This window comes from Anomaloglossus baeobatrachus, unplaced genomic scaffold (assembly GCF_048569485.1).
Source record: "Anomaloglossus baeobatrachus isolate aAnoBae1 unplaced genomic scaffold, aAnoBae1.hap1 Scaffold_3320, whole genome shotgun sequence".
Lineage (NCBI taxonomy): Eukaryota > Metazoa > Chordata > Amphibia > Anura > Aromobatidae > Anomaloglossus > Anomaloglossus baeobatrachus.
In genome coordinates this window covers 37856-62914 of record NW_027442701.1, presented here as the reverse complement: position 1 = coordinate 62914, position 25059 = coordinate 37856, and the positions used below count along the sequence as shown (strand labels likewise).

Here is a 25059-nt window from a genome sequence, read left to right as displayed (position 1 = left end):
AACTGGGTTAAGAAGGGGTGCACCGTTCCTGGAGGTACTGCAATACCAGGTCAATGCGTGGAGTGGACAGAGCAAGCTCTTTTTCCATCTCCCTGTTCTAAAAATCCATTTAATATATGGTCCCCAGATAGGGGACGTATCAGATATTAAACTGATAAGAACAGATACTACACTTGATCTTAGCCAAAAGGCCGAGAAGCGATAACCAGAATTGGTTTGGGCCTCGAGTGGCACCCTGGCCTATGCCGGACACATCTTAGGGAGAGAGAGCGAGAGGGAGACAAACCCACGCCTACACAAGACATTTTGTCACCCAAGCCAACCCTTGAAAAGGCTGCTTTGCAGAGCCAAAACAAGAAGAATGGTGCGTTTTGCAGCCGCCGCCCACTGCAATGAATCTGAATAACTCCTCCTTTAGGGCGCAAGCAACTCCCCTCCCCCTTGCAGTCTTTCCAATTCACGATACAAAAAGACGGACAGGACAGGTTGCCTGACTTTCCGTCACTGCCACCCTTTGCCATCCTTACCCGTAGAAAGCCCTTTCATCATCCCCAAACCCTAATCTTTTCCCTTTCCTTCCCAGCCCCCAAACCCTGCCCTCTGTACCTTTCTCACCACCCGCTTCCCTTCTCCTGTCATCCCCCTACCACCCGGGAAAAAAAGAGATTGCCCCCTCCTTCCACTAGCCCACCCTCCCACCCAAAGAACAACTTCTTCTGCGCAGCTTGTTTTCTAGGCAGCAGCGCTATTGTGATGTCATCGGGGGGCATTGTGACAAGCCGCCAGTGTTCCGTCTCTTCATGTTGTGCACAGTTCAAACGGAAAATACATCAACAGGCAGACTACAGAAAAGCTTACTATCAAAGGTTAGAGGGGGGCTTTCTCAGAGGGCTTTTTACAGTTTTTCTATTCCCAATTAGCCGTTTAAGTGTACTTATTGAAAGTAGTAATTCTTTCATAGGCCGCCCTTTCTTAGTATTTGACGTTCCTTATATTGCGGTATGAGGCTTCGCAGTAGGTTGCAAACATTCATCACCCATGACTTTCCCCAATTGAGCTCAGAAGCTCAATGTCTATCATGACCTCTCTTTTAGAATGTCCAAGAGCAAGCAAACTATTCCTCCAGGAGAGGGCGCCAACAGACTACTAAAGAGATCATCATTACTCAAAGAAAACCCCAAAAACCAATGCATGATAGGAATAAACAGGTAACTTTCTTTGGAGTGGAAGCGGAGAGATCGCACCAGATGCCAATTCTAGATGTTATCACACCTGTGGTCACTGCAGCAGCAGGTGAATCCACTTTGTCCAAAAGGGATCTATTCCATTCAATTGCAAATGATCTAGATAAGACAGAGAACTGCAGCACGGGGACATAGCCGAGTTGGTCAGGTTGAGTGGTGATGAGTTTGCTATTTGGATGAATAAAGAAAGTCAAAAGTGTGAAAGATAAAAAACAAAAGGAGGAAGTGTGAAAAGTGAATGGGCCAAATTGAGGTGCATATGAAGACGTATGCTTTCTTCCAATTCATTAAATCGGGCTAATATGAATCAGGTGAATTGAGTTCTGCTTTTGGAAACTGGGTTAAGAAGGGGTGCACCGTTCCTGGAGGTACTGCAATACCAGGTCAATGCGTGGAGTGGACAGAGCAAGCTCTTTTTCCATCTCCCTGTTCTAAAAATCCATTTAATATATGGTCCCCAGATAGGGGACGTATCAGATATTAAACTGATAAGAACAGATACTACACTTGATCTTAGCCAAAAGGCCGAGAAGCGATAACCAGAATTGGTTTGGGCCTCGAGTGGCACCCTGGCCTATGCCGGACACATCTTAGGGAGAGAGAGCGAGAGGGAGACAAACCCACGCCTACACAAGACATTTTGTCACCCAAGCCAACCCTTGAAAAGGCTGCTTTGCAGAGCCAAAACAAGAAGAATGGTGCGTTTTGCAGCCGCCGCCCACTGCAATGAATCTGAATAACTCCTCCTTTAGGGCGCAAGCAACTCCCCTCCCCCTTGCAGTCTTTCCAATTCACGATACAAAAAGACGGACAGGACAGGTTGCCTGACTTTCCGTCACTGCCACCCTTTGCCATCCTTACCCGTAGAAAGCCCTTTCATCATCCCCAAACCCTAATCTTTTCCCTTTCCTTCCCAGCCCCCAAACCCTGCCCTCTGTACCTTTCTCACCACCCGCTTCCCTTCTCCTGTCATCCCCCTACCACCCGGGAAAAAAAGAGATTGCCCCCTCCTTCCACTAGCCCACCCTCCCACCCAAAGAACAACTTCTTCTGCGCAGCTTGTTTTCTAGGCAGCAGCGCTATTGTGATGTCATCGGGGGGCATTGTGACAAGCCGCCAGTGTTCCGTCTCTTCATGTTGTGCACAGTTCAAACGGAAAATACATCAACAGGCAGACTACAGAAAAGCTTACTATCAAAGGTTAGAGGGGGGCTTTCTCAGAGGGCTTTTTACAGTTTTTCTATTCCCAATTAGCCGTTTAAGTGTACTTATTGAAAGTAGTAATTCTTTCATAGGCCGCCCTTTCTTAGTATTTGACGTTCCTTATATTGCGGTATGAGGCTTCGCAGTAGGTTGCAAACATTCATCACCCATGACTTTCCCCAATTGAGCTCAGAAGCTCAATGTCTATCATGACCTCTCTTTTAGAATGTCCAAGAGCAAGCAAACTATTCCTCCAGGAGAGGGCGCCAACAGACTACTAAAGAGATCATCATTACTCAAAGAAAACCCCAAAAACCAATGCATGATAGGAATAAACAGGTAACTTTCTTTGGAGTGGAAGCGGAGAGATCGCACCAGATGCCAATTCTAGATGTTATCACACCTGTGGTCACTGCAGCAGCAGGTGAATCCACTTTGTCCAAAAGGGATCTATTCCATTCAATTGCAAATGATCTAGATAAGACAGAGAACTGCAGCACGGGGACATAGCCGAGTTGGTCAGGTTGAGTGGTGATGAGTTTGCTATTTGGATGAATAAAGAAAGTCAAAAGTGTGAAAGATAAAAAACAAAAGGAGGAAGTGTGAAAAGTGAATGGGCCAAATTGAGGTGCATATGAAGACGTATGCTTTCTTCCAATTCATTAAATCGGGCTAATATGAATCAGGTGAATTGAGTTCTGCTTTTGGAAACTGGGTTAAGAAGGGGTGCACCGTTCCTGGAGGTACTGCAATACCAGGTCAATGCGTGGAGTGGACAGAGCAAGCTCTTTTTCCATCTCCCTGTTCTAAAAATCCATTTAATATATGGTCCCCAGATAGGGGACGTATCAGATATTAAACTGATAAGAACAGATACTACACTTGATCTTAGCCAAAAGGCCGAGAAGCGATAACCAGAATTGGTTTGGGCCTCGAGTGGCACCCTGGCCTATGCCGGACACATCTTAGGGAGAGAGAGCGAGAGGGAGACAAACCCACGCCTACACAAGACATTTTGTCACCCAAGCCAACCCTTGAAAAGGCTGCTTTGCAGAGCCAAAACAAGAAGAATGGTGCGTTTTGCAGCCGCCGCCCACTGCAATGAATCTGAATAACTCCTCCTTTAGGGCGCAAGCAACTCCCCTCCCCCTTGCAGTCTTTCCAATTCACGATACAAAAAGACGGACAGGACAGGTTGCCTGACTTTCCGTCACTGCCACCCTTTGCCATCCTTACCCGTAGAAAGCCCTTTCATCATCCCCAAACCCTAATCTTTTCCCTTTCCTTCCCAGCCCCCAAACCCTGCCCTCTGTACCTTTCTCACCACCCGCTTCCCTTCTCCTGTCATCCCCCTACCACCCGGGAAAAAAAGAGATTGCCCCCTCCTTCCACTAGCCCACCCTCCCACCCAAAGAACAACTTCTTCTGCGCAGCTTGTTTTCTAGGCAGCAGCGCTATTGTGATGTCATCGGGGGGCATTGTGACAAGCCGCCAGTGTTCCGTCTCTTCATGTTGTGCACAGTTCAAACGGAAAATACATCAACAGGCAGACTACAGAAAAGCTTACTATCAAAGGTTAGAGGGGGGCTTTCTCAGAGGGCTTTTTACAGTTTTTCTATTCCCAATTAGCCGTTTAAGTGTACTTATTGAAAGTAGTAATTCTTTCATAGGCCGCCCTTTCTTAGTATTTGACGTTCCTTATATTGCGGTATGAGGCTTCGCAGTAGGTTGCAAACATTCATCACCCATGACTTTCCCCAATTGAGCTCAGAAGCTCAATGTCTATCATGACCTCTCTTTTAGAATGTCCAAGAGCAAGCAAACTATTCCTCCAGGAGAGGGCGCCAACAGACTACTAAAGAGATCATCATTACTCAAAGAAAACCCCAAAAACCAATGCATGATAGGAATAAACAGGTAACTTTCTTTGGAGTGGAAGCGGAGAGATCGCACCAGATGCCAATTCTAGATGTTATCACACCTGTGGTCACTGCAGCAGCAGGTGAATCCACTTTGTCCAAAAGGGATCTATTCCATTCAATTGCAAATGATCTAGATAAGACAGAGAACTGCAGCACGGGGACATAGCCGAGTTGGTCAGGTTGAGTGGTGATGAGTTTGCTATTTGGATGAATAAAGAAAGTCAAAAGTGTGAAAGATAAAAAACAAAAGGAGGAAGTGTGAAAAGTGAATGGGCCAAATTGAGGTGCATATGAAGACGTATGCTTTCTTCCAATTCATTAAATCGGGCTAATATGAATCAGGTGAATTGAGTTCTGCTTTTGGAAACTGGGTTAAGAAGGGGTGCACCGTTCCTGGAGGTACTGCAATACCAGGTCAATGCGTGGAGTGGACAGAGCAAGCTCTTTTTCCATCTCCCTGTTCTAAAAATCCATTTAATATATGGTCCCCAGATAGGGGACGTATCAGATATTAAACTGATAAGAACAGATACTACACTTGATCTTAGCCAAAAGGCCGAGAAGCGATAACCAGAATTGGTTTGGGCCTCGAGTGGCACCCTGGCCTATGCCGGACACATCTTAGGGAGAGAGAGCGAGAGGGAGACAAAACCCACGCCTACACAAGACATTTTGTCACCCAAGCCAACCCTTGAAAAGGCTGCTTTGCAGAGCCAAAACAAGAAGAATGGTGCGTTTTGCAGCCGCCGCCCACTGCAATGAATCTGAATAACTCCTCCTTTAGGGCGCAAGCAACTCCCCTCCCCCTTGCAGTCTTTCCAATTCACGATACAAAAAGACGGACAGGACAGGTTGCCTGACTTTCCGTCACTGCCACCCTTTGCCATCCTTACCCGTAGAAAGCCCTTTCATCATCCCCAAACCCTAATCTTTTCCCTTTCCTTCCCAGCCCCCAAACCCTGCCCTCTGTACCTTTCTCACCACCCGCTTCCCTTCTCCTGTCATCCCCCTACCACCCGGGAAAAAAAGAGATTGCCCCCTCCTTCCACTAGCCCACCCTCCCACCCAAAGAACAACTTCTTCTGCGCAGCTTGTTTTCTAGGCAGCAGCGCTATTGTGATGTCATCGGGGGGCATTGTGACAAGCCGCCAGTGTTCCGTCTCTTCATGTTGTGCACAGTTCAAACGGAAAATACATCAACAGGCAGACTACAGAAAAGCTTACTATCAAAGGTTAGAGGGGGGCTTTCTCAGAGGGCTTTTTACAGTTTTTCTATTCCCAATTAGCCGTTTAAGTGTACTTATTGAAAGTAGTAATTCTTTCATAGGCCGCCCTTTCTTAGTATTTGACGTTCCTTATATTGCGGTATGAGGCTTCGCAGTAGGTTGCAAACATTCATCACCCATGACTTTCCCCAATTGAGCTCAGAAGCTCAATGTCTATCATGACCTCTCTTTTAGAATGTCCAAGAGCAAGCAAACTATTCCTCCAGGAGAGGGCGCCAACAGACTACTAAAGAGATCATCATTACTCAAAGAAAACCCCAAAAACCAATGCATGATAGGAATAAACAGGTAACTTTCTTTGGAGTGGAAGCGGAGAGATCGCACCAGATGCCAATTCTAGATGTTATCACACCTGTGGTCACTGCAGCAGCAGGTGAATCCACTTTGTCCAAAAGGGATCTATTCCATTCAATTGCAAATGATCTAGATAAGACAGAGAACTGCAGCACGGGGACATAGCCGAGTTGGTCAGGTTGAGTGGTGATGAGTTTGCTATTTGGATGAATAAAGAAAGTCAAAAGTGTGAAAGATAAAAAACAAAAGGAGGAAGTGTGAAAAGTGAATGGGCCAAATTGAGGTGCATATGAAGACGTATGCTTTCTTCCAATTCATTAAATCGGGCTAATATGAATCAGGTGAATTGAGTTCTGCTTTTGGAAACTGGGTTAAGAAGGGGTGCACCGTTCCTGGAGGTACTGCAATACCAGGTCAATGCGTGGAGTGGACAGAGCAAGCTCTTTTTCCATCTCCCTGTTCTAAAAATCCATTTAATATATGGTCCCCAGATAGGGGACGTATCAGATATTAAACTGATAAGAACAGATACTACACTTGATCTTAGCCAAAAGGCCGAGAAGCGATAACCAGAATTGGTTTGGGCCTCGAGTGGCACCCTGGCCTATGCCGGACACATCTTAGGGAGAGAGAGCGAGAGGGAGACAAACCCACGCCTACACAAGACATTTTGTCACCCAAGCCAACCCTTGAAAAGGCTGCTTTGCAGAGCCAAAACAAGAAGAATGGTGCGTTTTGCAGCCGCCGCCCACTGCAATGAATCTGAATAACTCCTCCTTTAGGGCGCAAGCAACTCCCCTCCCCCTTGCAGTCTTTCCAATTCACGATACAAAAAGACGGACAGGACAGGTTGCCTGACTTTCCGTCACTGCCACCCTTTGCCATCCTTACCCGTAGAAAGCCCTTTCATCATCCCCAAACCCTAATCTTTTCCCTTTCCTTCCCAGCCCCCAAACCCTGCCCTCTGTACCTTTCTCACCACCCGCTTCCCTTCTCCTGTCATCCCCCTACCACCCGGGAAAAAAAGAGATTGCCCCCTCCTTCCACTAGCCCACCCTCCCACCCAAAGAACAACTTCTTCTGCGCAGCTTGTTTTCTAGGCAGCAGCGCTATTGTGATGTCATCGGGGGGCATTGTGACAAGCCGCCAGTGTTCCGTCTCTTCATGTTGTGCACAGTTCAAACGGAAAATACATCAACAGGCAGACTACAGAAAAGCTTACTATCAAAGGTTAGAGGGGGGCTTTCTCAGAGGGCTTTTTACAGTTTTTCTATTCCCAATTAGCCGTTTAAGTGTACTTATTGAAAGTAGTAATTCTTTCATAGGCCGCCCTTTCTTAGTATTTGACGTTCCTTATATTGCGGTATGAGGCTTCGCAGTAGGTTGCAAACATTCATCACCCATGACTTTCCCCAATTGAGCTCAGAAGCTCAATGTCTATCATGACCTCTCTTTTAGAATGTCCAAGAGCAAGCAAACTATTCCTCCAGGAGAGGGCGCCAACAGACTACTAAAGAGATCATCATTACTCAAAGAAAACCCCAAAAACCAATGCATGATAGGAATAAACAGGTAACTTTCTTTGGAGTGGAAGCGGAGAGATCGCACCAGATGCCAATTCTAGATGTTATCACACCTGTGGTCACTGCAGCAGCAGGTGAATCCACTTTGTCCAAAAGGGATCTATTCCATTCAATTGCAAATGATCTAGATAAGACAGAGAACTGCAGCACGGGGACATAGCCGAGTTGGTCAGGTTGAGTGGTGATGAGTTTGCTATTTGGATGAATAAAGAAAGTCAAAAGTGTGAAAGATAAAAAACAAAAGGAGGAAGTGTGAAAAGTGAATGGGCCAAATTGAGGTGCATATGAAGACGTATGCTTTCTTCCAATTCATTAAATCGGGCTAATATGAATCAGGTGAATTGAGTTCTGCTTTTGGAAACTGGGTTAAGAAGGGGTGCACCGTTCCTGGAGGTACTGCAATACCAGGTCAATGCGTGGAGTGGACAGAGCAAGCTCTTTTTCCATCTCCCTGTTCTAAAAATCCATTTAATATATGGTCCCCAGATAGGGGACGTATCAGATATTAAACTGATAAGAACAGATACTACACTTGATCTTAGCCAAAAGGCCGAGAAGCGATAACCAGAATTGGTTTGGGCCTCGAGTGGCACCCTGGCCTATGCCGGACACATCTTAGGGAGAGAGAGCGAGAGGGAGACAAACCCACGCCTACACAAGACATTTTGTCACCCAAGCCAACCCTTGAAAAGGCTGCTTTGCAGAGCCAAAACAAGAAGAATGGTGCGTTTTGCAGCCGCCGCCCACTGCAATGAATCTGAATAACTCCTCCTTTAGGGCGCAAGCAACTCCCCTCCCCCTTGCAGTCTTTCCAATTCACGATACAAAAAGACGGACAGGACAGGTTGCCTGACTTTCCGTCACTGCCACCCTTTGCCATCCTTACCCGTAGAAAGCCCTTTCATCATCCCCAAACCCTAATCTTTTCCCTTTCCTTCCCAGCCCCCAAACCCTGCCCTCTGTACCTTTCTCACCACCCGCTTCCCTTCTCCTGTCATCCCCCTACCACCCGGGAAAAAAAGAGATTGCCCCCTCCTTCCACTAGCCCACCCTCCCACCCAAAGAACAACTTCTTCTGCGCAGCTTGTTTTCTAGGCAGCAGCGCTATTGTGATGTCATCGGGGGGCATTGTGACAAGCCGCCAGTGTTCCGTCTCTTCATGTTGTGCACAGTTCAAACGGAAAATACATCAACAGGCAGACTACAGAAAAGCTTACTATCAAAGGTTAGAGGGGGGCTTTCTCAGAGGGCTTTTTACAGTTTTTCTATTCCCAATTAGCCGTTTAAGTGTACTTATTGAAAGTAGTAATTCTTTCATAGGCCGCCCTTTCTTAGTATTTGACGTTCCTTATATTGCGGTATGAGGCTTCGCAGTAGGTTGCAAACATTCATCACCCATGACTTTCCCCAATTGAGCTCAGAAGCTCAATGTCTATCATGACCTCTCTTTTAGAATGTCCAAGAGCAAGCAAACTATTCCTCCAGGAGAGGGCGCCAACAGACTACTAAAGAGATCATCATTACTCAAAGAAAACCCCAAAAACCAATGCATGATAGGAATAAACAGGTAACTTTCTTTGGAGTGGAAGCGGAGAGATCGCACCAGATGCCAATTCTAGATGTTATCACACCTGTGGTCACTGCAGCAGCAGGTGAATCCACTTTGTCCAAAAGGGATCTATTCCATTCAATTGCAAATGATCTAGATAAGACAGAGAACTGCAGCACGGGGACATAGCCGAGTTGGTCAGGTTGAGTGGTGATGAGTTTGCTATTTGGATGAATAAAGAAAGTCAAAAGTGTGAAAGATAAAAAACAAAAGGAGGAAGTGTGAAAAGTGAATGGGCCAAATTGAGGTGCATATGAAGACGTATGCTTTCTTCCAATTCATTAAATCGGGCTAATATGAATCAGGTGAATTGAGTTCTGCTTTTGGAAACTGGGTTAAGAAGGGGTGCACCGTTCCTGGAGGTACTGCAATACCAGGTCAATGCGTGGAGTGGACAGAGCAAGCTCTTTTTCCATCTCCCTGTTCTAAAAATCCATTTAATATATGGTCCCCAGATAGGGGACGTATCAGATATTAAACTGATAAGAACAGATACTACACTTGATCTTAGCCAAAAGGCCGAGAAGCGATAACCAGAATTGGTTTGGGCCTCGAGTGGCACCCTGGCCTATGCCGGACACATCTTAGGGAGAGAGAGCGAGAGGGAGACAAACCCACGCCTACACAAGACATTTTGTCACCCAAGCCAACCCTTGAAAAGGCTGCTTTGCAGAGCCAAAACAAGAAGAATGGTGCGTTTTGCAGCCGCCGCCCACTGCAATGAATCTGAATAACTCCTCCTTTAGGGCGCAAGCAACTCCCCTCCCCCTTGCAGTCTTTCCAATTCACGATACAAAAAGACGGACAGGACAGGTTGCCTGACTTTCCGTCACTGCCACCCTTTGCCATCCTTACCCGTAGAAAGCCCTTTCATCATCCCCAAACCCTAATCTTTTCCCTTTCCTTCCCAGCCCCCAAACCCTGCCCTCTGTACCTTTCTCACCACCCGCTTCCCTTCTCCTGTCATCCCCCTACCACCCGGGAAAAAAAGAGATTGCCCCCTCCTTCCACTAGCCCACCCTCCCACCCAAAGAACAACTTCTTCTGCGCAGCTTGTTTTCTAGGCAGCAGCGCTATTGTGATGTCATCGGGGGGCATTGTGACAAGCCGCCAGTGTTCCGTCTCTTCATGTTGTGCACAGTTCAAACGGAAAATACATCAACAGGCAGACTACAGAAAAGCTTACTATCAAAGGTTAGAGGGGGGCTTTCTCAGAGGGCTTTTTACAGTTTTTCTATTCCCAATTAGCCGTTTAAGTGTACTTATTGAAAGTAGTAATTCTTTCATAGGCCGCCCTTTCTTAGTATTTGACGTTCCTTATATTGCGGTATGAGGCTTCGCAGTAGGTTGCAAACATTCATCACCCATGACTTTCCCCAATTGAGCTCAGAAGCTCAATGTCTATCATGACCTCTCTTTTAGAATGTCCAAGAGCAAGCAAACTATTCCTCCAGGAGAGGGCGCCAACAGACTACTAAAGAGATCATCATTACTCAAAGAAAACCCCAAAAACCAATGCATGATAGGAATAAACAGGTAACTTTCTTTGGAGTGGAAGCGGAGAGATCGCACCAGATGCCAATTCTAGATGTTATCACACCTGTGGTCACTGCAGCAGCAGGTGAATCCACTTTGTCCAAAAGGGATCTATTCCATTCAATTGCAAATGATCTAGATAAGACAGAGAACTGCAGCACGGGGACATAGCCGAGTTGGTCAGGTTGAGTGGTGATGAGTTTGCTATTTGGATGAATAAAGAAAGTCAAAAGTGTGAAAGATAAAAAACAAAAGGAGGAAGTGTGAAAAGTGAATGGGCCAAATTGAGGTGCATATGAAGACGTATGCTTTCTTCCAATTCATTAAATCGGGCTAATATGAATCAGGTGAATTGAGTTCTGCTTTTGGAAACTGGGTTAAGAAGGGGTGCACCGTTCCTGGAGGTACTGCAATACCAGGTCAATGCGTGGAGTGGACAGAGCAAGCTCTTTTTCCATCTCCCTGTTCTAAAAATCCATTTAATATATGGTCCCCAGATAGGGGACGTATCAGATATTAAACTGATAAGAACAGATACTACACTTGATCTTAGCCAAAAGGCCGAGAAGCGATAACCAGAATTGGTTTGGGCCTCGAGTGGCACCCTGGCCTATGCCGGACACATCTTAGGGAGAGAGAGCGAGAGGGAGACAAACCCACGCCTACACAAGACATTTTGTCACCCAAGCCAACCCTTGAAAAGGCTGCTTTGCAGAGCCAAAACAAGAAGAATGGTGCGTTTTGCAGCCGCCGCCCACTGCAATGAATCTGAATAACTCCTCCTTTAGGGCGCAAGCAACTCCCCTCCCCCTTGCAGTCTTTCCAATTCACGATACAAAAAGACGGACAGGACAGGTTGCCTGACTTTCCGTCACTGCCACCCTTTGCCATCCTTACCCGTAGAAAGCCCTTTCATCATCCCCAAACCCTAATCTTTTCCCTTTCCTTCCCAGCCCCCAAACCCTGCCCTCTGTACCTTTCTCACCACCCGCTTCCCTTCTCCTGTCATCCCCCTACCACCCGGGAAAAAAAGAGATTGCCCCCTCCTTCCACTAGCCCACCCTCCCACCCAAAGAACAACTTCTTCTGCGCAGCTTGTTTTCTAGGCAGCAGCGCTATTGTGATGTCATCGGGGGGCATTGTGACAAGCCGCCAGTGTTCCGTCTCTTCATGTTGTGCACAGTTCAAACGGAAAATACATCAACAGGCAGACTACAGAAAAGCTTACTATCAAAGGTTAGAGGGGGGCTTTCTCAGAGGGCTTTTTACAGTTTTTCTATTCCCAATTAGCCGTTTAAGTGTACTTATTGAAAGTAGTAATTCTTTCATAGGCCGCCCTTTCTTAGTATTTGACGTTCCTTATATTGCGGTATGAGGCTTCGCAGTAGGTTGCAAACATTCATCACCCATGACTTTCCCCAATTGAGCTCAGAAGCTCAATGTCTATCATGACCTCTCTTTTAGAATGTCCAAGAGCAAGCAAACTATTCCTCCAGGAGAGGGCGCCAACAGACTACTAAAGAGATCATCATTACTCAAAGAAAACCCCAAAAACCAATGCATGATAGGAATAAACAGGTAACTTTCTTTGGAGTGGAAGCGGAGAGATCGCACCAGATGCCAATTCTAGATGTTATCACACCTGTGGTCACTGCAGCAGCAGGTGAATCCACTTTGTCCAAAAGGGATCTATTCCATTCAATTGCAAATGATCTAGATAAGACAGAGAACTGCAGCACGGGGACATAGCCGAGTTGGTCAGGTTGAGTGGTGATGAGTTTGCTATTTGGATGAATAAAGAAAGTCAAAAGTGTGAAAGATAAAAAACAAAAGGAGGAAGTGTGAAAAGTGAATGGGCCAAATTGAGGTGCATATGAAGACGTATGCTTTCTTCCAATTCATTAAATCGGGCTAATATGAATCAGGTGAATTGAGTTCTGCTTTTGGAAACTGGGTTAAGAAGGGGTGCACCGTTCCTGGAGGTACTGCAATACCAGGTCAATGCGTGGAGTGGACAGAGCAAGCTCTTTTTCCATCTCCCTGTTCTAAAAATCCATTTAATATATGGTCCCCAGATAGGGGACGTATCAGATATTAAACTGATAAGAACAGATACTACACTTGATCTTAGCCAAAAGGCCGAGAAGCGATAACCAGAATTGGTTTGGGCCTCGAGTGGCACCCTGGCCTATGCCGGACACATCTTAGGGAGAGAGAGCGAGAGGGAGACAAACCCACGCCTACACAAGACATTTTGTCACCCAAGCCAACCCTTGAAAAGGCTGCTTTGCAGAGCCAAAACAAGAAGAATGGTGCGTTTTGCAGCCGCCGCCCACTGCAATGAATCTGAATAACTCCTCCTTTAGGGCGCAAGCAACTCCCCTCCCCCTTGCAGTCTTTCCAATTCACGATACAAAAAGACGGACAGGACAGGTTGCCTGACTTTCCGTCACTGCCACCCTTTGCCATCCTTACCCGTAGAAAGCCCTTTCATCATCCCCAAACCCTAATCTTTTCCCTTTCCTTCCCAGCCCCCAAACCCTGCCCTCTGTACCTTTCTCACCACCCGCTTCCCTTCTCCTGTCATCCCCCTACCACCCGGGAAAAAAAGAGATTGCCCCCTCCTTCCACTAGCCCACCCTCCCACCCAAAGAACAACTTCTTCTGCGCAGCTTGTTTTCTAGGCAGCAGCGCTATTGTGATGTCATCGGGGGGCATTGTGACAAGCCGCCAGTGTTCCGTCTCTTCATGTTGTGCACAGTTCAAACGGAAAATACATCAACAGGCAGACTACAGAAAAGCTTACTATCAAAGGTTAGAGGGGGGCTTTCTCAGAGGGCTTTTTACAGTTTTTCTATTCCCAATTAGCCGTTTAAGTGTACTTATTGAAAGTAGTAATTCTTTCATAGGCCGCCCTTTCTTAGTATTTGACGTTCCTTATATTGCGGTATGAGGCTTCGCAGTAGGTTGCAAACATTCATCACCCATGACTTTCCCCAATTGAGCTCAGAAGCTCAATGTCTATCATGACCTCTCTTTTAGAATGTCCAAGAGCAAGCAAACTATTCCTCCAGGAGAGGGCGCCAACAGACTACTAAAGAGATCATCATTACTCAAAGAAAACCCCAAAAACCAATGCATGATAGGAATAAACAGGTAACTTTCTTTGGAGTGGAAGCGGAGAGATCGCACCAGATGCCAATTCTAGATGTTATCACACCTGTGGTCACTGCAGCAGCAGGTGAATCCACTTTGTCCAAAAGGGATCTATTCCATTCAATTGCAAATGATCTAGATAAGACAGAGAACTGCAGCACGGGGACATAGCCGAGTTGGTCAGGTTGAGTGGTGATGAGTTTGCTATTTGGATGAATAAAGAAAGTCAAAAGTGTGAAAGATAAAAAACAAAAGGAGGAAGTGTGAAAAGTGAATGGGCCAAATTGAGGTGCATATGAAGACGTATGCTTTCTTCCAATTCATTAAATCGGGCTAATATGAATCAGGTGAATTGAGTTCTGCTTTTGGAAACTGGGTTAAGAAGGGGTGCACCGTTCCTGGAGGTACTGCAATACCAGGTCAATGCGTGGAGTGGACAGAGCAAGCTCTTTTTCCATCTCCCTGTTCTAAAAATCCATTTAATATATGGTCCCCAGATAGGGGACGTATCAGATATTAAACTGATAAGAACAGATACTACACTTGATCTTAGCCAAAAGGCCGAGAAGCGATAACCAGAATTGGTTTGGGCCTCGAGTGGCACCCTGGCCTATGCCGGACACATCTTAGGGAGAGAGAGCGAGAGGGAGACAAACCCACGCCTACACAAGACATTTTGTCACCCAAGCCAACCCTTGAAAAGGCTGCTTTGCAGAGCCAAAACAAGAAGAATGGTGCGTTTTGCAGCCGCCGCCCACTGCAATGAATCTGAATAACTCCTCCTTTAGGGCGCAAGCAACTCCCCTCCCCCTTGCAGTCTTTCCAATTCACGATACAAAAAGACGGACAGGACAGGTTGCCTGACTTTCCGTCACTGCCACCCTTTGCCATCCTTACCCGTAGAAAGCCCTTTCATCATCCCCAAACCCTAATCTTTTCCCTTTCCTTCCCAGCCCCCAAACCCTGCCCTCTGTACCTTTCTCACCACCCGCTTCCCTTCTCCTGTCATCCCCCTACCACCCGGGAAAAAAAGAGATTGCCCCCTCCTTCCACTAGCCCACCCTCCCACCCAAAGAACAACTTCTTCTGCGCAGCTTGTTTTCTAGGCAGCAGCGCTATTGTGATGTCATCGGGGGGCATTGTGACAAGCCGCCAGTGTTCCGTCTCTTCATGTTGTGCACAGTTCAAACGGAAAATACATCAACAGGCAGACTACAGAAAAGCTTACTATCAAAGGTTAGAGGGGGGCTTTCTCAGAGGGCTTTTTACAGTTTTTCTATTCCCAATTAGCCGTTTAAGTGTACTTATTGAAAGTAGTAATTCTTTCATAGGCCGCCCTTTCTTAGTATTTGACGTTCCTTATATTGCGGTATGAGGCTTCGCAGTAGGTTGCAAACATTCATCACCCATGACTTTCCCCAATTGAGCTCAGAAGCTCAATGTCTATCATGACCTCTCTTTTAGAATGTCCAAGAGCAAGCAAACTATTCCTCCAGGAGAGGGCGCCAACAGACTACTAAAGAGATCATCATTACTCAAAGAAAACCCCAAAAACCAATGCATGATAGGAATAAACAGGTAACTTTCTTTGGAGTGGAAGCGGAGAGATCGCACCAGATGCCAATTCTAGATGTTATCACACCTGTGGTCACTGCAGCAGCAGGTGAATCCACTTTGTCCAAAAGGGATCTATTCCATTCAATTGCAAATGATCTAGATAAGACAGAGAACTGCAGCACGGGGACATAGCCGAGTTGGTCAGGTTGAGTGGTGATGAGTTTGCTATTTGGATGAATAAAGAAAGTCAAAAGTGTGAAAGATAAAAAACAAAAGGAGGAAGTGTGAAAAGTGAATGGGCCAAATTGAGGTGCATATGAAGACGTATGCTTTCTTCCAATTCATTAAATCGGGCTAATATGAATCAGGTGAATTGAGTTCTGCTTTTGGAAACTGGGTTAAGAAGGGGTGCACCGTTCCTGGAGGTACTGCAATACCAGGTCAATGCGTGGAGTGGACAGAGCAAGCTCTTTTTCCATCTCCCTGTTCTAAAAATCCATTTAATATATGGTCCCCAGATAGGGGACGTATCAGATATTAAACTGATAAGAACAGATACTACACTTGATCTTAGCCAAAAGGCCGAGAAGCGATAACCAGAATTGGTTTGGGCCTCGAGTGGCACCCTGGCCTATGCCGGACACATCTTAGGGAGAGAGAGCGAGAGGGAGACAAACCCACGCCTACACAAGACATTTTGTCACCCAAGCCAACCCTTGAAAAGGCTGCTTTGCAGAGCCAAAACAAGAAGAATGGTGCGTTTTGCAGCCGCCGCCCACTGCAATGAATCTGAATAACTCCTCCTTTAGGGCGCAAGCAACTCCCCTCCCCCTTGCAGTCTTTCCAATTCACGATACAAAAAGACGGACAGGACAGGTTGCCTGACTTTCCGTCACTGCCACCCTTTGCCATCCTTACCCGTAGAAAGCCCTTTCATCATCCCCAAACCCTAATCTTTTCCCTTTCCTTCCCAGCCCCCAAACCCTGCCCTCTGTACCTTTCTCACCACCCGCTTCCCTTCTCCTGTCATCCCCCTACCACCCGGGAAAAAAAGAGATTGCCCCCTCCTTCCACTAGCCCACCCTCCCACCCAAAGAACAACTTCTTCTGCGCAGCTTGTTTTCTAGGCAGCAGCGCTATTGTGATGTCATCGGGGGGCATTGTGACAAGCCGCCAGTGTTCCGTCTCTTCATGTTGTGCACAGTTCAAACGGAAAATACATCAACAGGCAGACTACAGAAAAGCTTACTATCAAAGGTTAGAGGGGGGCTTTCTCAGAGGGCTTTTTACAGTTTTTCTATTCCCAATTAGCCGTTTAAGTGTACTTATTGAAAGTAGTAATTCTTTCATAGGCCGCCCTTTCTTAGTATTTGACGTTCCTTATATTGCGGTATGAGGCTTCGCAGTAGGTTGCAAACATTCATCACCCATGACTTTCCCCAATTGAGCTCAGAAGCTCAATGTCTATCATGACCTCTCTTTTAGAATGTCCAAGAGCAAGCAAACTATTCCTCCAGGAGAGGGCGCCAACAGACTACTAAAGAGATCATCATTACTCAAAGAAAACCCCAAAAACCAATGCATGATAGGAATAAACAGGTAACTTTCTTTGGAGTGGAAGCGGAGAGATCGCACCAGATGCCAATTCTAGATGTTATCACACCTGTGGTCACTGCAGCAGCAGGTGAATCCACTTTGTCCAAAAGGGATCTATTCCATTCAATTGCAAATGATCTAGATAAGACAGAGAACTGCAGCACGGGGACATAGCCGAGTTGGTCAGGTTGAGTGGTGATGAGTTTGCTATTTGGATGAATAAAGAAAGTCAAAAGTGTGAAAGATAAAAAACAAAAGGAGGAAGTGTGAAAAGTGAATGGGCCAAATTGAGGTGCATATGAAGACGTATGCTTTCTTCCAATTCATTAAATCGGGCTAATATGAATCAGGTGAATTGAGTTCTGCTTTTGGAAACTGGGTTAAGAAGGGGTGCACCGTTCCTGGAGGTACTGCAATACCAGGTCAATGCGTGGAGTGGACAGAGCAAGCTCTTTTTCCATCTCCCTGTTCTAAAAATCCATTTAATATATGGTCCCCAGATAGGGGACGTATCAGATATTAAACTGATAAGAACAGATACTACACTTGATCTTAGCCAAAAGGCCGAGAAGCGATAACCAGAATTGGTTTGGGCCTCGAGTGGCACCCTGGCCTATGCCGGACACATCTTAGGGAGAGAGAGCGAGAGGGAGACAAACCCACGCCTACACAAGACATTTTGTCACCCAAGCCAACCCTTGAAAAGGCTGCTTTGCAGAGCCAAAACAAGAAGAATGGTGCGTTTTGCAGCCGCCGCCCACTGCAATGAATCTGAATAACTCCTCCTTTAGGGCGCAAGCAACTCCCCTCCCCCTTGCAGTCTTTCCAATTCACGATACAAAAAGACGGACAGGACAGGTTGCCTGACTTTCCGTCACTGCCACCCTTTGCCATCCTTACCCGTAGAAAGCCCTTTCATCATCCCCAAACCCTAATCTTTTCCCTTTCCTTCCCAGCCCCCAAACCCTGCCCTCTGTACCTTTCTCACCACCCGCTTCCCTTCTCCTGTCATCCCCCTACCACCCGGGAAAAAAAGAGATTGCCCCCTCCTTCCACTAGCCCACCCTCCCACCCAAAGAACAACTTCTTCTGCGCAGCTTGTTTTCTAGGCAGCAGCGCTATTGTGATGTCATCGGGGGGCATTGTGACAAGCCGCCAGTGTTCCGTCTCTTCATGTTGTGCACAGTTCAAACGGAAAATACATCAACAGGCAGACTACAGAAAAGCTTACTATCAAAGGTTAGAGGGGGGCTTTCTCAGAGGGCTTTTTACAGTTTTTCTATTCCCAATTAGCCGTTTAAGTGTACTTATTGAAAGTAGTAATTCTTTCATAGGCCGCCCTTTCTTAGTATTTGACGTTCCTTATATTGCGGTATGAGGCTTCGCAGTAGAGGTTGCAAACATTCATCACCCATGACTGTCCCCAATTGAGCTCAGAAGCTCAATGTCTATCATGACCTCTCTTTTAGAATGTCCAAGAGCAAGCAAACTATTCCTCCAGGAGAGGGCGCCAACAGACTACTAAAGAGATCATCATTACTCAAAGAAAACCCCAAAAACCAATGCATGATAGGAATAAACAGGTAACTTTCTTTGGAGTGGAAGCGGAGAGATCGCACCAGATGCCAATTCTAGATGTTATCACACCTGTGGTCACTGCAGCAGCAGGTGAATCCACTTTGTCCAAAAGGGATCTATTCCATTCAATTGCAAATGATCTAGATAAGACAGAGAACTGCAGCACGGGGACATAGCCGAGTTGGTCTGGTTGAGTGGTGATGAGTTTGCTATTTGGATGAATAAAGAAAGTCAAAAGTGTGAAAGATAAAAAACAAAAGGAGGAAGTGTGAAAAGTGAATGGGCCAAATTGAGGTGCATATGAAGACGTATGCTTTCTTCCAATTCATTAAATCGGGCTAATATGAATCAGGTGAATTGAGTTCTGCTTTTGGAAACTGGGTTAAGAAGGGGTGCACCGTTCCTGGAGGTACTGCAATACCAGGTCAATGCGTGGAGTGGACAGAGCAAGCTCTTTTTCCATCTCCCTGTTCTAAAAATCCATTTAATATATGGTCCCCAGATAGGGGACGTATCAGATATTAAACTGATAAGAACAGATACTACACTTGATCTTAGCCAAAAGGCCGAGAAGCGATAACCAGAATTGGTTTGGGCCTCGAGTGGCACCCTGGCCTATGCCGGACACATCTTAGGGAGAGAGAGCGAGAGGGAGACAAACCCACGCCTACACAAGACATTTTGTCACCCAAGCCAACCCTTGAAAAGGCTGCTTTGCAGAGCCAAAACAAGAAGAATGGTGCGTTTTGCAGCCGCCGCCCACTGCAATGAATCTGAATAACTCCTCCTTTAGGGCGCAAGCAACTCCCCTCCCCCTTGCAGTCTTTCCAATTCACGATACAAAAAGACGGACAGGACAGGTTGCCTGACTTTCCGTCACTGCCACCCTTTGCCATCCTTACCCGTAGAAAGCCCTTTCATCATCCCCAAACCCTAATCTTTTCCCTTTCCTTCCCAGCCCCCAAACCCTGCCCTCTGTACCTTTCTCACCACCCGCTTCCCTTCTCCTGTCATCCCCCTACCACCCGGGAAAAAAAGAGATTGCCCCCTCCTTCCACTAGCCCACCCTCCCACCCAAAGAACAACTTCTTCTGCGCAGCTTGTTTTCTAGGCAGCAGCGCTATTGTGATGTCATCGGGGGGCATTGTGACAAGCCGCCAGTGTTCCGTCTCTTCATGTTGTGCACAGTTCAAACGGAAAATACATCAACAGGCAGACTACAGAAAAGCTTACTATCAAAGGTTAGAGGGGGGCTTTCTCAGAGGGCTTTTTACAGTTTTTCTATTCCCAATTAGCCGTTTAAGTGTACTTATTGAAAGTAGTAATTCTTTCATAGGCCGCCCTTTCTTAGTATTTGACGTTCCTTATATTGCGGTATGAGGCTTCGCAGTAGGTTGCAAACATTCATCACCCATGACTGTCCCCAATTGAGCTCAGAAGCTCAATGTCTATCATGACCTCTCTTTTAGAATGTCCAAGAGCAAGCAAACTATTCCTCCAGGAGAGGGCGCCAACAGACTACTAAAGAGATCATCATTACTCAAAGAAAACCCCAAAAACCAATGCATGATAGGAATAAACAGGTAACTTTCTTTGGAGTGGAAGCGGAGAGATCGCACCAGATGCCAATTCTAGATGTTATCACACCTGTGGTCACTGCAGCAGCAGGTGAATCCACTTTGTCCAAAAGGGATCTATTCCATTCAATTGCAAATGATCTAGATAAGACAGAGAACTGCAGCACGGGGACATAGCCGAGTTGGTCAGGTTGAGTGGTGATGAGTTTGCTATTTGGATGAATAAAGAAAGTCAAAAGTGTGAAAGATAAAAAACAAAAGGAGGAAGTGTGAAAAGTGAATGGGCCAAATTGAGGTGCATATGAAGACGTATGCTTTCTTCCAATTCATTAAATCGGGCTAATATGAATCAGGTGAATTGAGTTCTGCTTTTGGAAACTGGGTTAAGAAGGGGTGCACCGTTCCTGGAGGTACTGCAATACCAGGTCAATGCGTGGAGTGGACAGAGCAAGCTCTTTTTCCATCTCCCTGTTCTAAAAATCCATTTAATATATGGTCCCCAGATAGGGGACGTATCAGATATTAAACTGATAAGAACAGATACTACACTTGATCTTAGCCAAAAGGCCGAGAAGCGATAACCAGAATTGGTTTGGGCCTCGAGTGGCACCCTGGCCTATGCCGGACACATCTTAGGGAGAGAGAGCGAGAGGGAGACAAACCCACGCCTACACAAGACATTTTGTCACCCAAGCCAACCCTTGAAAAGGCTGCTTTGCAGAGCCAAAACAAGAAGAATGGTGCGTTTTGCAGCCGCCGCCCACTGCAATGAATCTGAATAACTCCTCCTTTAGGGCGCAAGCAACTCCCCTCCCCCTTGCAGTCTTTCCAATTCACGATACAAAAAGACGGACAGGACAGGTTGCCTGACTTTCCGTCACTGCCACCCTTTGCCATCCTTACCCGTAGAAAGCCCTTTCATCATCCCCAAACCCTAATCTTTTCCCTTTCCTTCCCAGCCCCCAAACCCTGCCCTCTGTACCTTTCTCACCACCCGCTTCCCTTCTCCTGTCATCCCCCTACCACCCGGGAAAAAAAGAGATTGCCCCCTCCTTCCACTAGCCCACCCTCCCACCCAAAGAACAACTTCTTCTGCGCAGCTTGTTTTCTAGGCAGCAGCGCTATTGTGATGTCATCGGGGGGCATTGTGACAAGCCGCCAGTGTTCCGTCTCTTCATGTTGTGCACAGTTCAAACGGAAAATACATCAACAGGCAGACTACAGAAAAGCTTACTATCAAAGGTTAGAGGGGGGCTTTCTCAGAGGGCTTTTTACAGTTTTTCTATTCCCAATTAGCCGTTTAAGTGTACTTATTGAAAGTAGTAATTCTTTCATAGGCCGCCCTTTCTTAGTATTTGACGTTCCTTATATTGCGGTATGAGGCTTCGCAGTAGGTTGCAAACATTCATCACCCATGACTGTCCCCAATTGAGCTCAGAAGCTCAATGTCTATCATGACCTCTCTTTTAGAATGTCCAAGAGCAAGCAAACTATTCCTCCAGGAGAGGGCGCCAACAGACTACTAAAGAGATCATCATTACTCAAAGAAAACCCCAAAAACCAATGCATGATAGGAATAAACAGGTAACTTTCTTTGGAGTGGAAGCGGAGAGATCGCACCAGATGCCAATTCTAGATGTTATCACACCTGTGGTCACTGCAGCAGCAGGTGAATCCACTTTGTCCAAAAGGGATCTATTCCATTCAATTGCAAATGATCTAGATAAGACAGAGAACTGCAGCACGGGGACATAGCCGAGTTGGTCAGGTTGAGTGGTGATGAGTTTGCTATTTGGATGAATAAAGAAAGTCAAAAGTGTGAAAGATAAAAAACAAAAGGAGGAAGTGTGAAAAGTGAATGGGCCAAATTGAGGTGCATATGAAGACGTATGCTTTCTTCCAATTCATTAAATCGGGCTAATATGAATCAGGTGAATTGAGTTCTGCTTTTGGAAACTGGGTTAAGAAGGGGTGCACCGTTCCTGGAGGTACTGCAATACCAGGTCAATGCGTGGAGTGGACAGAGCAAGCTCTTTTTCCATCTCCCTGTTCTAAAAATCCATTTAATATATGGTCCCCAGATAGGGGACGTATCAGATATTAAACTGATAAGAACAGATACTACACTTGATCTTAGCCAAAAGGCCGAGAAGCGATAACCAGAATTGGTTTGGGCCTCGAGTGGCACCCTGGCCTATGCCGGACACATCTTAGGGAGAGAGAGCGAGAGGGAGACAAACCCACGCCTACACAAGACATTTTGTCACCCAAGCCAACCCTTGAAAAGGCTGCTTTGCAGAGCCAAAACAAGAAGAATGGTGCGTTTTGCAGCCGCCGCCCACTGCAATGAATCTGAATAACTCCTCCTTTAGGGCGCAAGCAACTCCCCTCCCCCTTGCAGTCTTTCCAATTCACGATACAAAAAGACGGACAGGACAGGTTGCCTGACTTTCCGTCACTGCCACCCTTTGCCATCCTTACCCGTAGAAAGCCCTTTCATCATCCCCAAACCCTAATCTTTTCCCTTTCCTTCCCAGCCCCCAAACCCTGCCCTCTGTACCTTTCTCACCACCCGCTTCCCTTCTCCTGTCATCCCCCTACCACCCGGGAAAAAAAGAGATTGCCCCCTCCTTCCACTAGCCCACCCTCCCACCCAAAGAACAACTTCTTCTGCGCAGCTTGTTTTCTAGGCAGCAGCGCTATTGTGATGTCATCGGGGGGCATTGTGACAAGCCGCCAGTGTTCCGTCTCTTCATGTTGTGCACAGTTCAAACGGAAAATACATCAACAGGCAGACTACAGAAAAGCTTACTATCAAAGGTTAGAGGGGGGCTTTCTCAGAGGGCTTTTTACAGTTTTTCTATTCCCAATTAGCCGTTTAAGTGTACTTATTGAAAGTAGTAATTCTTTCATAGGCCGCCCTTTCTTAGTATTTGACGTTCCTTATATTGCGGTATGAGGCTTCGCAGTAGGTTGCAAACATTCATCACCCATGACTGTCCCCAATTGAGCTCAGAAGCTCAATGTCTATCATGACCTCTCTTTTAGAATGTCCAAGAGCAAGCAAACTATTCCTCCAGGAGAGGGCGCCAACAGACTACTAAAGAGATCATCATTACTCAAAGAAAACCCCAAAAACCAATGCATGATAGGAATAAACAGGTAACTTTCTTTGGAGTGGAAGCGGAGAGATCGCACCAGATGCCAATTCTAGATGTTATCACACCTGTGGTCACTGCAGCAGCAGGTGAATCCACTTTGTCCAAAAGGGATCTATTCCATTCAATTGCAAATGATCTAGATAAGACAGAGAACTGCAGCACGGGGACATAGCCGAGTTGGTCAGGTTGAGTGGTGATGAGTTTGCTATTTGGATGAATAAAGAAAGTCAAAAGTGTGAAAGATAAAAAACAAAAGGAGGAAGTGTGAAAAGTGAATGGGCCAAATTGAGGTGCATATGAAGACGTATGCTTTCTTCCAATTCATTAAATCGGGCTAATATGAATCAGGTGAATTGAGTTCTGCTTTTGGAAACTGGGTTAAGAAGGGGTGCACCGTTCCTGGAGGTACTGCAATACCAGGTCAATGCGTGGAGTGGACAGAGCAAGCTCTTTTTCCATCTCCCTGTTCTAAAAATCCATTTAATATATGGTCCCCAGATAGGGGACGTATCAGATATTAAACTGATAAGAACAGATACTACACTTGATCTTAGCCAAAAGGCCGAGAAGCGATAACCAGAATTGGTTTGGGCCTCGAGTGGCACCCTGGCCTATGCCGGACACATCTTAGGGAGAGAGAGCGAGAGGGAGACAAACCCACGCCTACACAAGACATTTTGTCACCCAAGCCAACCCTTGAAAAGGCTGCTTTGCAGAGCCAAAACAAGAAGAATGGTGCGTTTTGCAGCCGCCGCCCACTGCAATGAATCTGAATAACTCCTCCTTTAGGGCGCAAGCAACTCCCCTCCCCCTTGCAGTCTTTCCAATTCACGATACAAAAAGACGGACAGGACAGGTTGCCTGACTTTCCGTCACTGCCACCCTTTGCCATCCTTACCCGTAGAAAGCCCTTTCATCATCCCCAAACCCTAATCTTTTCCCTTTCCTTCCCAGCCCCCAAACCCTGCCCTCTGTACCTTTCTCACCACCCGCTTCCCTTCTCCTGTCATCCCCCTACCACCCGGGAAAAAAAGAGATTGCCCCCTCCTTCCACTAGCCCACCCTCCCACCCAAAGAACAACTTCTTCTGCGCAGCTTGTTTTCTAGGCAGCAGCGCTATTGTGATGTCATCGGGGGGCATTGTGACAAGCCGCCAGTGTTCCGTCTCTTCATGTTGTGCACAGTTCAAACGGAAAATACATCAACAGGCAGACTACAGAAAAGCTTACTATCAAAGGTTAGAGGGGGGCTTTCTCAGAGGGCTTTTTACAGTTTTTCTATTCCCAATTAGCCGTTTAAGTGTACTTATTGAAAGTAGTAATTCTTTCATAGGCCGCCCTTTCTTAGTATTTGACGTTCCTTATATTGCGGTATGAGGCTTCGCAGTAGGTTGCAAACATTCATCACCCATGACTGTCCCCAATTGAGCTCAGAAGCTCAATGTCTATCATGACCTCTCTTTTAGAATGTCCAAGAGCAAGCAAACTATTCCTCCAGGAGAGGGCGCCAACAGACTACTAAAGAGATCATCATTACTCAAAGAAAACCCCAAAAACCAATGCATGATAGGAATAAACAGGTAACTTTCTTTGGAGTGGAAGCGGAGAGATCGCACCAGATGCCAATTCTAGATGTTATCACACCTGTGGTCACTGCAGCAGCAGGTGAATCCACTTTGTCCAAAAGGGATCTATTCCATTCAATTGCAAATGATCTAGATAAGACAGAGAACTGCAGCACGGGGACATAGCCGAGTT

At 46.4% G+C, this 25059-nt stretch overlaps 16 non-coding genes across 16 annotated transcripts; all 16 read right to left on the bottom strand.

Moving 5' to 3' along the window:
- Nucleotides 1–12: 12 nt before the first annotated feature.
- Nucleotides 13–203, bottom strand: LOC142270780 (U2 spliceosomal RNA). Its single transcript, XR_012736003.1, has one exon. It is a non-coding gene; the product is annotated as a U2 spliceosomal RNA (small nuclear RNA).
- A 1387-nt stretch (nt 204–1590) lies between these two features.
- On the bottom strand, nt 1591–1781 carry LOC142270779 (U2 spliceosomal RNA). The gene has a single exon (XR_012736002.1). It is a non-coding gene; the product is annotated as a U2 spliceosomal RNA (small nuclear RNA).
- Nucleotides 1782–3168: 1387 nt separating this feature from the next.
- Nucleotides 3169–3359, bottom strand: LOC142270777 (U2 spliceosomal RNA). Its single transcript, XR_012736000.1, has one exon. It is a non-coding gene; the product is annotated as a U2 spliceosomal RNA (small nuclear RNA).
- A 1387-nt stretch (nt 3360–4746) lies between these two features.
- LOC142270775 (U2 spliceosomal RNA) lies at nt 4747–4937 on the bottom strand. Its single transcript, XR_012735999.1, has one exon. It is a non-coding gene; the product is annotated as a U2 spliceosomal RNA (small nuclear RNA).
- Nucleotides 4938–6325: 1388 nt separating this feature from the next.
- Nucleotides 6326–6516, bottom strand: LOC142270774 (U2 spliceosomal RNA). The gene has a single exon (XR_012735998.1). It is a non-coding gene; the product is annotated as a U2 spliceosomal RNA (small nuclear RNA).
- A 1387-nt stretch (nt 6517–7903) lies between these two features.
- Nucleotides 7904–8094, bottom strand: LOC142270773 (U2 spliceosomal RNA). The gene has a single exon (XR_012735997.1). It is a non-coding gene; the product is annotated as a U2 spliceosomal RNA (small nuclear RNA).
- A 1387-nt stretch (nt 8095–9481) lies between these two features.
- LOC142270772 (U2 spliceosomal RNA) lies at nt 9482–9672 on the bottom strand. Its single transcript, XR_012735996.1, has one exon. It is a non-coding gene; the product is annotated as a U2 spliceosomal RNA (small nuclear RNA).
- A 1387-nt stretch (nt 9673–11059) lies between these two features.
- LOC142270771 (U2 spliceosomal RNA) lies at nt 11060–11250 on the bottom strand. The gene has a single exon (XR_012735995.1). It is a non-coding gene; the product is annotated as a U2 spliceosomal RNA (small nuclear RNA).
- A 1387-nt stretch (nt 11251–12637) lies between these two features.
- On the bottom strand, nt 12638–12828 carry LOC142270770 (U2 spliceosomal RNA). Its single transcript, XR_012735994.1, has one exon. It is a non-coding gene; the product is annotated as a U2 spliceosomal RNA (small nuclear RNA).
- Nucleotides 12829–14215: 1387 nt separating this feature from the next.
- LOC142270769 (U2 spliceosomal RNA) lies at nt 14216–14406 on the bottom strand. Its single transcript, XR_012735993.1, has one exon. It is a non-coding gene; the product is annotated as a U2 spliceosomal RNA (small nuclear RNA).
- Nucleotides 14407–15793: 1387 nt separating this feature from the next.
- LOC142270768 (U2 spliceosomal RNA) lies at nt 15794–15984 on the bottom strand. Its single transcript, XR_012735992.1, has one exon. It is a non-coding gene; the product is annotated as a U2 spliceosomal RNA (small nuclear RNA).
- Nucleotides 15985–17371: 1387 nt separating this feature from the next.
- LOC142270767 (U2 spliceosomal RNA) lies at nt 17372–17562 on the bottom strand. The gene has a single exon (XR_012735991.1). It is a non-coding gene; the product is annotated as a U2 spliceosomal RNA (small nuclear RNA).
- A 1389-nt stretch (nt 17563–18951) lies between these two features.
- LOC142270764 (U2 spliceosomal RNA) lies at nt 18952–19142 on the bottom strand. The gene has a single exon (XR_012735989.1). It is a non-coding gene; the product is annotated as a U2 spliceosomal RNA (small nuclear RNA).
- Nucleotides 19143–20529: 1387 nt separating this feature from the next.
- LOC142270763 (U2 spliceosomal RNA) lies at nt 20530–20720 on the bottom strand. The gene has a single exon (XR_012735988.1). It is a non-coding gene; the product is annotated as a U2 spliceosomal RNA (small nuclear RNA).
- Nucleotides 20721–22107: 1387 nt separating this feature from the next.
- On the bottom strand, nt 22108–22298 carry LOC142270762 (U2 spliceosomal RNA). The gene has a single exon (XR_012735987.1). It is a non-coding gene; the product is annotated as a U2 spliceosomal RNA (small nuclear RNA).
- A 1387-nt stretch (nt 22299–23685) lies between these two features.
- Nucleotides 23686–23876, bottom strand: LOC142270761 (U2 spliceosomal RNA). The gene has a single exon (XR_012735986.1). It is a non-coding gene; the product is annotated as a U2 spliceosomal RNA (small nuclear RNA).
- Nucleotides 23877–25059: the final 1183 nt, after the last annotated feature.